General features: G+C 39.7%; 1 long non-coding RNA gene across 3 annotated transcripts in view; it reads left to right on the top strand.

Annotated features, from left to right (window-relative positions):
- LOC116660539 overlaps nt 1-13756 on the top strand; it is a 98829-nt gene that overhangs the window by 77056 nt on the left and 8017 nt on the right. The window contains exons 4-7 of one of the 3 annotated variants that reach the window (XR_004316131.1): nt 5109-5205; nt 9163-9279; nt 11209-11301; nt 12916-13287. This is a non-coding gene — a long non-coding RNA (uncharacterized LOC116660539). Of the gene's footprint in view, nt 1-5108; nt 5206-9162; nt 9280-11208; nt 11302-12915; nt 13288-13756 lie in introns of those variants that run through there. The other 2 variants (XR_004316134.1, XR_004316133.1) reach the window with 2 other exon arrangements.

Raw genomic sequence — 13756 nt, 5'->3', positions numbered from 1 at the left:
AAAGCAAGCATCATTATGAAGAACTGACTGTAGGCAAAAGTGAACATATTGACTAAGAACACCAGAAAGGAATGAACAGATAAACCAGTTGTGATATCAGAAGAGACATCACCCAGGAAACGTCCAGGGAGGCAGACAGAATCACACATAAACACACCCGAGTTTGTTCTCTTCTGGCTGTGAGCTCTTTGCGGGTAGGGTTTGTATCTTATTCATCCTTGGATACCCAGGCTTAGAGTTCTGTATGACTTGGTAGTTCTGTCTAGTTCATTGCTGAATTAGGAGGAAATCAATCAGATTGATTTAGATCACATTACAGCACAAATGACAGGCGATGTCATAATTTTACTAGAAGTATTTACAACTTTTCAAAAGATCTTTATTAACTTCCCCAAACTGTAATCGAGCCAAGGGAAAATGTTCAGGTATTGGATACCATGGGACAGAAGAACCAGTCTAGCCCCCTGAAGTTGCAGTAGTATGTCAACTGCTATGCAAGAAACCTTTTCAATCCACAAGGGATGAACACGCCCTGTCTCTTCCAAACTTCCGTTCACATCCTCGCTTTTACCAATCTCAACCTAGTTGCATTCTATATGCTTTTTAAATTGTACACATATTGCATGATTTAAATGGCATAAATGGAGCTAAATGCAAAGAAGATATGCAGCTATGTGTTCATTAAATGTCTAGTGAGTACTAGTCTCTGTGTTTGATGCTTTGGCACAAGAATGAGTAAAACAAATAGGGAAGGCACGTGGGGACTGTGAGCTTCCAGAAGAGGATGGATGTGCCAGCAGTAGGCATCATTTTTGGTTCATAATTGGCATTTGGAAAATAATATTTAGGAGAGAGAAGAAGGAAAAAGAGGTCAGGGGGGAGGAATAGAAAAAAAGAGAAAAGAATAAAGAAAAGAGGGTGAAGGGAGGAAGGGAGAGAGAGAGTGCTTAGGTGGAATGCTCACAATTAGGATGAACGTGTGGGTAGCCTGAGATGGAGATAAAAGGAGAACCACGCACTGGAGTGAAAACACCAGATAACGCAGGTGCCGCAAGAGGCACTAACTGTGACTTGATGCTGATAAAGAGCTAGAACAGGGGCAGCCCATCCAAGATCGATTCTGACTACAAGGAAACATTGAGTATTCTTTCTGGGAGGCACTTTGCTGTGGGACGTTCCTCCAGTGAACTCTGATCGAGTAAGAAAGCACAAACATCAGGCATCTGGCAACTACATTTGCCGTCTGGGAGTTAACTTCCCTCCTGGCAAAAGTCCTCTCTCACTGGGTGAAATGTGCATCCCTACACTTATTCGGTGGTTTGCCAAGATTCTCCAGATCTAAATGTTATTTCCCCTGCTGCAAGATTCTTGATGATTTTTATGCTGTAAAGATACAATCATTCTTTAAAATTTTGTCGTTATTTAAAATTTTTTATTCAATTTTAACTAACATCCTTGAGACATTTTTGTGGTTGCCTTAATACACAGAGTTATGTGAAAGAAAGATGCCTAAGTTGTGGGGTTAAGACGTGGAAATTCTGTTTCCACTATTCACTAGCTTGTGATCGTTGGCAAGCTAATTAATTTCAACTCAGCTTTCTCATATGTAAAATTCCAAAGCTGTATTTGATAGTATTGTTTAAATTAGTAATCTTAAATGTCAGATAGTTTATATGTTGCCCAGCATATATTTGCACGTGCTGCCTAGCAGACACTTAACTTGACATGTGACAGCTAGCACTGACAGGAGGAGCCGGAGGAGGAGTAATAGTAGGAGCAGTAATAATAATCGTCAGGTACCAGAAGACAGACCCGGAGTGGGAAGAATCAGAGAACCTTCTCTTATGCACACTAGTCTTACTTTCAGTCATATTTGGTTTAGATCTCTCAGAAGGTTGAGTTTTCTGCAAGCAATGATTCTAGAGTAAACATTCATTGTGAGATCATAGGAATCCATGAAATTCAAAGTAAGTTTTCTTGATCTCCATGATTCAAAATAAGAATTTTTTTTTCTTGAGAACATGATATCATTAACATGACACCACGTTAATACTCTTTTCCTCTCACTGGAGAAAATTTTCCTCCCTAAATGTAAATATTTTAATGTTTTTTTTTTAATTAATATGTGTTTAACATAAAAATTCAAACAATAGAGATATAGAGGAGAATGTAATCTTTCCACTCTCCAGATCATTACTTTTAATAATTCAGTGAATGTCGTTTCAGTAGAGGCATCTGCAAACACATAGAATATGAATATGAATATATACCAAAGACATTGGGTGATATGTCAAGACTTTGTACACACATGGTCCTCCACAACTTTCGTCTTACTTAGTAATAGATCATGGACACCTCTTCATGGCGATGAATATAAATACATCTCGTTTTTTTAAATTGCTGCCAAGTATTCCACCTACATGTGTGCCACATTTTAACTAATACTTTCACTTTTCATTGTAAAAAAAATTTTACTAACCATTCTTGTACATATATATCTTTGTCTATTTGTGTTAATATTTCTGTAGAATCAATGCCTAGAGATAGAGCTGAACGGCCAATGGATATACACTTTTTAATTATTGAACTGACCCACAAAGAGGTTATGCTCTTTAAACTCCCACCACTAGTGAATGATATTACCTAGTCTTCTCGATGGAACTAGCTTAAGATAGGGCTTTCTTCCGGTGGGACTTGTCATCTGAGATAGTCAACATGGGCACAAGGTGAGTAGACAACAGAATACAAGAGCCAAAAGCCAGGTCTAGCTCATGGTGCTCAGTAGTCACTCGACACGTATTTGCTGATGGGCTGAGTATCTGGCTGTCTAACCATGATCGTCAAGGTCCTGGCTTAGGGAAGGCAAATGAATTGGATGAAGAAATAAGAAATAAGTAACACTATGCACAAACAATAATATTCATGGTCTCCTACTTTAAAAAAGTGTGAGACGTTGAAGAAACTTCTCTTGATGGTTTGATCTTTTCAAGCTCCAGTAAGAAAGACATGAAATACCCATCCTTTTATCGTGTATTTTCATCAGCTTTTCAAATAATGAGGCAGGAAAATTACAATGACTATACTTTGGTCATACCTATTCTCTCAAGACCAATCAAGACCTTACAAAGTATGGTTTTCCCCTTTGTGCCTTCCGGTGATTGAGAATTTGCCCTTACAGTTCCCAGTGGAGGTAATTTTCTTTATTAGTAAGTATAGGAAGCAGGTTTGAAATGTCATATTTTTCTGGAATAAAAAGGACTTACAGTGAATTTAATTCTTTTGAAATGCTTATTCCCTTTAGTGTAAAAATATTAAAGATTGCCATTCACAGATTAAAGACCATGTTGCATAAGTGGGTTTATCAGTCAGGGAACTAGTTACCTTCAAACAAAGTGCAAAATTGCAATAAAGATATAAGAATAATCAAAGATGTTTTTAAATAGTGTAGGAGTTCTTTTAAGGTGGAAATAGACAGAGAGAAAAGTCTAGCATAAAATCTGATTTAAAATTCAGGAAACTGTAGATTGTGTTCCCTAACATTGTGATCCCCACACCTCAGGGTGCACCGCTGGGACCATGTGCCCTTTCTTTACCCTCCCATGATTGCACAGCACGAAACTGCCTCCTGATCATTAGTACTGCACAGAGCAAGCATTCTACCAAGAGTAATTGTTTGCCTACATAAAGGCACCAGTCATTCTTCAAAGACACATCAATGAATACAAATGCAGAAAAACTTTGAACAACCCTATTAAAAATTGCTACTACTGTCAGATATTGGTAAATGAAAAACTAAGTAGCAACAGTTTCTAATGCAAATAAAGTCAGTCCCTGGATTATTTCTGAGTGGATTAACCATCATGTACATGTGTGAAGAATCGTGAATTACTCTGACACGAGTTGATTTTCTTTTTTCCGAAGGATTTCTCTTACCTCCTTTCCCTGCCCTGGAGAAATCACTTAATGTTTTGGTAAAACGTTTGGGGAGGTTGTTAATTTCACATACGCGTTGAATCCTGTGCTTTTTCAAACAACCTTCGAAGCTTATATTTTTAAAGTGTGTGTTGTTGCTCCAAGAGATGCCCTGGAATATACTTATGTTCCTTAGAATGTTTCTAATTATTTCTTAAGTCCCCAAAGAAAGGAGTTCTGGCTTAGGGAAAACATCTAATGTAAAGTACTGTTTAAAAAAATTTGCTTTGCATAATGCATCTGAGTTTCATAAAATGTGTTTCCTTCTCTTTCCTGGTTTAGCCAAAGGAAGGGATCAGTGTCCTTTCAATAATGTTAACAGGCAAGACTACACACTTAAGCGTTCCCAGGGATGCCAAAGTGGAATTTCCTTTCATCCAGATTTCTTCAGGGTTTTGATTCCTGACTCCCCTAAAACTTGGGAGCAGCTATTCCAGCTTCCGCTCTTTCCCCTGGTTATCTTGCCAAATTCTGCAAATGTCATTCTTGCTTCCTCCCAAATCACACCCAGGGACATTGTCCTCACTTTTTTCTGGATGGCTTTTTTCCCCTTGCCCTTTGACATACTTCTGAGTTCCTCAGGGCTACAGAACATGGCCTATTTTAAATCAAGTCAATGACACATTCTCAGTTTCCATAGTCATGTTTTTCTTTAAAAGTCTGGTACATGTATTGTCTTTATTAAAAAATAACATTCTATTTTTAAAAATCACAGAAAAGTAGTCCAAAGTGGAGCCCAACCATCTCATAGCTGCAAAAATATCTGGAACATAAAACCTTAGGGAACAGATCTTCTAAAAGTACATTATTCCTTCTAACTGTTGGATATATGCCTAATAGCATAATTTGGAACTACAAATGAAAAAAACCTAAAAATATAAAAGAAGGCATAAGATAACTTTACATGTAATATGTGGGCTCTAATCTTTGCTGATTTTAAGTTAATTTTTACTAACAATGTGCCTTTATCCTTTATGGAATGTAGGAAATACTATTCTTAAAATTTTTACTGTTCTTAATTTTCCAACTAGATTCCTCTCATTACTGCAATTTGACAACAACACTAAGGAAATAATTAGAAAAGAAAGAGTTATGCTGCCGTCACTGAACTCTAGTGAATTTTCTCTGTTTTACAGATAAGAAAATCGATCCCCAGTATGTCATATGGCTTGTCCGAATTCATGCAGATATCTGCTCGACGAACATCAAAACAGAGTTCTTTTGGCTTTATAGGTATGCTCTCTTCCATATTGAAATTTTGTCTTCCCAGTATTATTCTATTTCCCCTAAATTAGAGTGCAAAGCTCATCTTGCTAAAAGTTATAATATTGAAAACATTCAAGCATCTTACTGTTTTCTTGGTGGAGTGTTGTCTCTTGGATCCTCTGCCCCAGCCTCTAAGACAGTATATCATAAACAGCACTGTGTTCCTAGAAAGATTTCAGACATTAGTGCTGGCATCAAAGACTTTAAGGATGAAGGACTGGAGTCCCCATCATGTCTCTATTCAGCTTACCTAACTGTCTATCCCCCTGTAAAAACTAGATGGATCATAGACGTTGATGACGTCTACCATAAGTTTAACCAGATGTTTGTTATCCCAACCAGAGCTGACATACTAGCTGTGGCGTTTTAACTGCATCAGACAAGCACATCCAGAGATCTAGGTGAGCAGGTGCTGTCAGGTGGGGCTCCCCAAAGGTAGCAGGATCATGAAGGCACTACTTGGGACTCGACCGGGAGGCTGATTAACCGTAATAAGGCCCAGCCACTGGAGTAAGGCAGCAAGTTCATCAAAGTTGTCTACCAAGTAGACTCGGGGTCCCCGAAACAAGAAGGAAACCCAAGTACCAGAATCCAGACATGGATGTTCTGGAGGCTGGGCTGGGTGATCGGAGGGTGTGACAACGCTGTCTCCAAGTGAGGACCCAGATGTAGCTTGTGCTTCCTGCGAACAGCAAAGCTGAGATTCCAGGAAAGGAAGAAGTGATCTCAACCTCAGGGAGACAAATGAGCGACCAGGGCCTAAACAGGTCAAAATAACCATGCCCAGTTCCCACCCTCCCTCCCCTGACTGGGCTTTTAAGGTCATTTTTTCCTGTGTAATGTATTTTATTTTAATGTCTGTCTTCTGCCAGCTATGATGATTACTTTTCTTTTTATTAATATTAGTGATAATAACATTGAAACATGGTTAAGTCTATTGGGGAGACCGGACTTTAAAATAAATAAAGGTAATATAGAGTAAGAAGTGCTTTAGTACAGGCATGTACAAGCTTCAGAGGGAATAATAATTCTCCTTGGAGTGGTCACAGAAGCCTTGACAGGTCGAGTCACATTTTAGCTTAAGGTTAAAAGCTGAAGAGTCCAACAGACAGTCATAGAAGATATTGCAGGCAGAGGTGTTTCTTCATCCCGTATGAGTCAAGGTGGAAGGTGAGGGTGGAAAGGTACAGAGGGGTACGTGACCAAGAGCACTGGCTCCTTTGCAGAAGAGTCTGGATTTGTGTGGATAAACCATTGAGAAGATTTTTAAGCTGCAGAGATGTGAAGATTTTTAATCCATGGAGGAAGACAATTTACCTTTTATAAAATTCATTCTAGCAGCACTGTGGGAGCTGGGACTGGACTCACACTGGCAAAAGGAAGACAGGAAAGCCAAGGGGACCCCAAAGACGAGAAGGCTAGTGAAGGGTTGTTACAACAGATCGGCAGGGAGGGGATGTGCATCTATTTAACCTGTGTTTTTTAACTGGGATTCTCCCATCTTAATCCTGAGCAAGATACACAGGAATCCCCACCCTGTGCCCAACAGTCCTCCTCTGCAGCCTCACTCTCTCTCTGACACTGGTGATATGGCCTTTGAAACATCTTTGGAACTGACCCTGGACAGCAGCCATGAAGCCTCTCACATCTTTGTCTTTCTGTTTCCTTTTTGCTAAACCTTGAATGGAGAACTGTTTCTTAAGGTAAGGAACACTGGTCACCTTGAAGGCTTATTATAAATGCCTATTTCTAGACTCTTCCTGGCAATCAGAATCCTCTTACAGTTGAACATCAAATCTGTACTTTTCACAGTCTCCCCTGGGGAGAATGACTTTGAGAAGCCCTGCAAGAGACCACCAGATAAGTGCTTCTTAAACTTGGCTAACCATCTCACTGGCTTGGGGAACTTCATAAAAGTAGCCTTGGAGGCCCCATCTGTCCAGAAATCTGAAGGCTTCGGGTTGAGTGGGGAATCCTGACTTAGCAGGAGCCCTCCTGGAAGCTGGAGGCGTATCAGGTTTAAGAACCATCACCTACTATTGCTTTCCTGGTAGACGATCTTTCTCCCGCTTGAATAAACGAACCGATTAGTCACAAACCTTCCCTTGTGTCATTACAAAGGGATGGCTGAGTTGCCATTTCATTGAATTGAAATTGCCAGAGGAAGATCTTAAAAAACAAAGAGGCTGAGATGAAAGAGGAGCATCCTTCTCACAGCTTACTGCTGCTAAGAGAGGGCCTTGAGAAGGCATGGCTCCTGGTGACCACAGCACTTCTTAATTTAGGCCTTACAAGGTGCACATTAGGCAGAAAACCACCTGACATGGGACAAAGAGTTGCCTTTGATCTTATCTCTTGTATCAGAGCCCTTCTCTGGCTCCTCCCTCATTTGTCTCAGAAATCTTGGGGCAACTCCCTTTAACTGGGTAATACCTGTGTTTCCAGTTCAGAAAGCAAGGGTCATCAGTTTTCCACTTGCTCACCTGCCACGGTGTGTGAGGATTTTAGGATCTGAAAATGATCTAATCCAATAATGGGCCTTTTGGGGGTAGGAGAAGAATTAGGGCAGCATAAGAACTTTGGATGGGCTAAGTGGTCATTCACAGCTGTAAATAAAAAGACAGCAATGGAAAAAAAAACCCCACCTTCCTGGGTCTTGGTCACCATATCAGAACCCAAGTCCGATGACGGCAGGAGTTCATGTAACTTAAAGTAAGATTAAAGAGTCGAAGGGGAGAGGAGGTCCTACAGAAACAGAACATTTGGCCATTAGTTACCACTCAAAGTGGACCCAGCTCCATTACTTAGTTTTCTTCTTGGCTTCATGAATTCTGCGTGGGACTGAGTACTGAAGCTCCAGGACAAACTCTGTGAATACATGGAGGGAGATTTTAACAGTTTCCAAATGAGGAAAAGATGCTCTTGGAAGATTTTTCAAGGGAGTAATGGTCACAGCTCAAAATTTTTGCTTGAATTTACCATGGTTGAATTAAAGTCTATTTAGGCAGACTTCTGGCAAGAGACCTTTTCATAACTTGCAAGGTATTAAAAGAGGGTGAGCTTTTGCCTAAGGTAAAACGTGAGCCTTCTCATGATTTCTGTTGTTTAAACATTCACATAAAAAGAATAACCCAGGCACACACATGGACGATCCTCTCTACCACCACGGAGACCAAGAAGGTAGTTTATTTTGAAGCTGAGTCTTACCAATCATAGGGCCACTCACTGATTTGGCCTGGAAATTCCAGAAAAGTCTTCAAAAGAAAAATCTCGCCAGCAATCTAGAAATAATCGTTCATTATTATTAGGTAAGGAACCAATTCATCAGGAGAGACAAGAAAAATGTCACTGAAAAAGTGTCACTTGAGCTGAGAATTGCAGATAATACAAGTCTGCCAGAGAGAGAGGGAGGGAAGGGCATTCTAGAAGTGTGAACAGACATAGAAATGTGGCAGTTAAAAGAAAAAAAAAAAGGACATGTCTTAGTGCCAAAAGGTGTGTGGGAGGGGAAGATAAGAGCATAGGGTGTCTGTCTGGGGACCAGCCACATAAGGGGGTGGATCTAGGGCTGCAGGTCAGGCGAAGGCATTTGTCAGCAGCAGGAGAGTCATCAAGTCTTCCCGCTTGGGGAGTTAGCTGGGCAATCAGATCCAAGTCTTCACGAGGCAATTCCAGGTGCGGAGCGGCTTAGTTTAAGGAGTGACTGGCAATTGTGACTAAAGACCAATTAGAAGGCTCAGGCAAGAGTCTAAAAGAAAAATCTCCTCCCTGGTGAAATATACCTGATCTATCCTTCCCGTTTTACATGTTAATATCCTTCCCTCACATCCCTGGTGGTGACGGATAATCAAAACAAATATTTACAATCGTCTTTACTACAACTGCTACTTCTACTAAAGCTATATTAGAACAAACTTTTTCCAGCCATCGTGATCAACAATTAACGTGAAAAGCACATCGTGTGGTCACGCCAGCCCTCTGACCTATGTTCTGCATTAACACCTACTTTACATTTTGGTGAGGAAATAGAGACACAGGGCGGTAAGTAAAATTCCCTAAGTGGGACTCAGCTAACAAGTGGGTGATCTTCAAAAAAAAAAAAAAAAAAAAAGAAGGGTCATTAGGATGGGAAGTAGCGGGGCACCAGAAGTTAAAGCCATTTGACTAGGGTCACACCGAGAGGCTTTTTCGATCTGTGGTCCTGTGGCTGCTCATACTCCACTCTCATCCCTGTGATATCACCATTTGCTGTCATTTGTTTTTTCCAAACTATGTCCTCTTATCTCCTCCTCCCATGTGGCTGATCAGTCTCCCTTCCCTGAAAAAAATGTTGCGCTCATCATTTCCTGACTTGCATCATTTGTAAACTTGTTTGAAATAGGATTTTCCCCTCTGCTTTCAATCTAGCTTTGAATGTAGCTGCTAAGAGTCTGTTGGGATCCAAACAAGTATGTAAGTGGAGCCAAACAGACATTCTTCCCATTCACCACCATCACCATGACTTCTGTCCTAATGAGATTGACTATGAAATGAAGAAACTTCGAAAAGACCCTTTACTTTTCTAGAAGAGCCTGATCCCAAATGAGATATGCTGGCAACTCCGTATTTCCTTCCTCAGGCCCCCATTGTGGACTTTTTTAAACTTTCCTAGAATGTAGTACTTCCCAAGAAGGCCCAAACTTCTTCAGCCTACAGAGGAAGAGGAAAAAAGAGCTAGCAAAAGGAATAAAACCTTTACAGTTCCTTTCAACCCTCCCATTAATTGTTTCATGCTTTAGACTTGGTGGAGGGGACAGTCAGGTCACTGGGTTTTGGTGGCCTCATTCTCTGAGCAATGTCAGGGACCAAATAATGACAGGAGTGAGGATGGGATTTTCGTCTTTTTAGAGCAGGGCTGAGGCCCCTACGATACTGTAACTGCTACAGTGGCTTACTTCTCATGGGTATTTAATAGTAATTAAAGTGTGTTGAATTGAATCCTCATTAATTTTTTTTTTTAATTTGTGCTGGTCTTCATAGTTTCAGAGAATTTCCACACCATCTCCTCATGTCTTTTCCATCACCTTGTAACATAATCAGTGGAAGCCTCACTAGTTCCATTATATAGATACCATTTAAAATGTGGGTTAAAATAACTCAGCCAAGTACCAATAGGCAGTAAGTGGCAAGCCAGCACACAAACTCAGGGTTTGAGACTCAGTACCCTCTCTCCAACATCCCTAGGTCTTCCACGGGATTCTTATTATGAGAGTTGTATTGAGGAGCCTGGAACCAGATATATGGAGACAGTTTCAAATTTGGGGCAGTGATGACACATTTCTACTTTCTGCCTGTGAAGGAATTTTTGGAAACAGGGAAAATGGGAAAAGAACTGTAGTGATGAACTAACCAAATCCATCTACCCAGTGCTGACTAGTCTTAAGTCAAGAGTATAGCACAGGATGTGGCCTGGTTACCTATTATATCAAAGCACCATTTCCCAAATGAGGTTTCTACATTTGGGGACCATCTGAAGATCTTGCAAAAATGAAGCTCTCAGGTCCCACCCCTATCTACTGAGGCAGACTCTCTAAGATTTGAGCCCCAAAATCTACATGTTTAAACATCCCTTTTGAAAGTTTGAAGAAAAAAATCACTGGATTAAAGACTTAGTCATAACATTTAACCTCTCCAGATATTTTGGCCTCAGTTGTTTGATCTGCAAAATGGGATAATTAGACCTTACCTCCCTAAAACTAGGAGGCCAGGTCTGATTATTTCTTCCTGCCCCTCCTATTTGTAAAACTTGCCATTCAATTATGTATTTTCCTCAGCAATAATTACTGATGATTCATTCTTGCTTACACCACTGCCTGTCCCCAGATTCCCTTTCCAAGCCGTCCCCTCATGTACAATCCATCCTGTTAGTGAAACTCTTCCCAAATGCTCCCACCCTGAGCTGACTCCCCTCTCTTCTCTGAACTCTTAAAGCATTTGTGGTCCCAGAACTGATTTGGCCTCTGAAAGCCATTGCCCTGTGGTGACAACCTTCCTTAAGTCTGTGCTATGACTTTGACCTTGAGGGTAAGAACTATCTTTGTTAATGTCCATGATGTTGACCTGACACTATTTAGCTATCATTTCAGTTTGTAATGAACTGAAAACATGAAACAGTTTTATAATCTCTTTAATATGCGTGTTCAATCATCATGAAATAGGTCCTCTGAAAAATCAGCTATGCGCAGACTTCAAGCTGAGTCTCTAATAGATTTGAACTCATAGGAGTTTGGCTTTTGTTAGCTAAATGTCATTAATTCTCCAGTGCCTAGTTCTCTAGACTCTTCAACTCAGAAAGAGCATAAAGTATTTCTTAAAAACAAAGACATTTTAATTAAACTACAAAAAAAAATGTTAAGTTGAAATAACCAGTTTATGGCTTATGAGGGAAATAAGTATGCTAAAAAGATTATGTGAAGCATGTAAAGAGGGCTGTAATCAGCAAGTCAGCTCCTCCCAGGGTGCCCCCTAAATGGATGGGAACACAGTAAGCTGTATTTTTGACACTGAAATGGTCGGTAATCAACTTCCCCACAAAATAGCACCTGTTTTAAACCCAGGGCTGTCTGCTAAATGATACCCAAAGCCCCTACTCAGAAGTTCTCTTAACACAGGATTGTAGAAAACAATTAGCCCCTAGTCTTAACATTGGTACAAGATAATACTTACTTATTATCTAATTGTCAGCTTTAAGGTTTCTGGATTTTTTTAAATTATCTGTTTAAAATAAGAATAAGAACATTTTTATTTTGAACTCAAACTTTTGAATTTTGTGACATTCAGATTTGAAGTTAGAAAGAGAAACTTAATCTCCTGAATATGCAATTGCACAGAGGAATCCATGGGAGATGAGTGATGTCATCAGGGAGCCAGTATTTGAGCACCAGCGTTTTCAGAAAGAGTCCTGGTGTCTCTCCAGCAGTTCACAGCACGCGGCTATGTTCCTTTTTCAAGAGGAGTACCGCTAACTTAACTTTACCTTTTTCTATAATTGCCTGAATGGTTGACTATTAATGAAATCTGCAACTTCAAGTTATTATCATTTGATCCCATAATAGGTTTAATTAACTCTCTCCCTGATCTTGTTTGAGTGTTCTAGAGTGTGCTCTATCAGAAAGGGAAGCAGGAAAGGGTGGGGACTAAGACACAAAAAGGGAGCTGGGAAAGCAAGTGGCGTGGGAAGCACGACATATTGCACAGAGAGCTGGAAATCAAGAAGCCCCAGCCTCCCTTTGTCCTTTACACTATGAGAATTGGGGAAATTCAGACGCCTTCTCTAGATTAAAGAGAGAGAGAGAGAGGGAAGTACTAGCGAATCCCCAGGGCCTCTTCCAATGCTTAAATTCTGTGAAAGCCACAAAACTTCACAATCCTAAAGAGTAAAAATTATTTCGTTCAACACTGTGCTGACACATATCTCTATACTGCAAAGTCTTTTGAAAATGCAGCTTCTGGGTCCCCATCTATGCCCCCACCCAATGCAGAGGTTCTGATTTCTAATAGACACCCTGGAGTTGAGAAACATTGATCTAGATAATAGAAGATTTATTAATGTTTCCATTTTACCAGAGTTCTAGTCTATCTGCGTCTTGATTAACAAAGATCTGTGTTGAAGGAATTCATTGTACTTTGTTTTAAAAGGGGGCTCTTGAAGACAGAAGAACTTTGAAGAGCCAAGGGAATAAATGGTATCATCTGAGGACTCCTGATAGAAGGAAATATCAAAGCAGCAGAGGGAGAATGAAGAAAGGGTTTCATGATATCTCTCAAGTTATTCTTCCTAGACCTATCCGAGTCCCTTCTATCTTCAAGCTAATGACCCATGGTTCCTATCATGTCTAGAGTCAATCTTTTTAAGAATAACTAACCATACTCCTTCCATGTCTCAAAAGACATATTTTTCTTCATTCATGCATTTTCTCCGTTATGTCTAATGATTAATGTCAGTATATATAATATTTTATGGAATCTATAAGAAAAACTGAAAATCTATCTAAACATAAGAAATTGATGTTAAAAAGTGATCAGTCACCATTGTACACATAGTAGAATAGCTAAATTTTAAGAACTGACTATACCAAGTGTTGACAAGGATGTGAAGTCACTGAAGCTCTCCTGCACTGCTAGTAAGAATATTAAATAGTACATCCACATTGGAATATAGTTGGACAGTTTCTTTAAAAGTTAAGCATTTGTTTAACATATGAGCCAGTGATTCCACTCTTCGATATTCACTCAAGAGAAATGAAAGCATTCATGCAAAAGTCAAAGGCTATTTGTGATAACCAAAACTCAAAAGAACCCCAGAGTGCATCAAAAATGAATGAATAAACAAACCGTGGCATATCTGTATATAATGAAATACTACACAGTAATAAAAAGAAATGAATGATTGATACAGATATTTATGATGAGTGAAAGAAACCAGAATAAAAAGGTAAATAGTGTATAATTCCATTTACTTAAAATTCTAGGGAACAAA

The sequence above is a fragment of the Camelus ferus genome, chromosome 29 (genome assembly GCF_009834535.1).
Source record: "Camelus ferus isolate YT-003-E chromosome 29, BCGSAC_Cfer_1.0, whole genome shotgun sequence".
Taxonomy (NCBI): Eukaryota; Metazoa; Chordata; class Mammalia; order Artiodactyla; family Camelidae; genus Camelus; species Camelus ferus.
The sequence above is the reverse complement of the archived record's forward strand: the minus strand, read 5'-3'. Positions and strand labels throughout refer to the sequence as shown.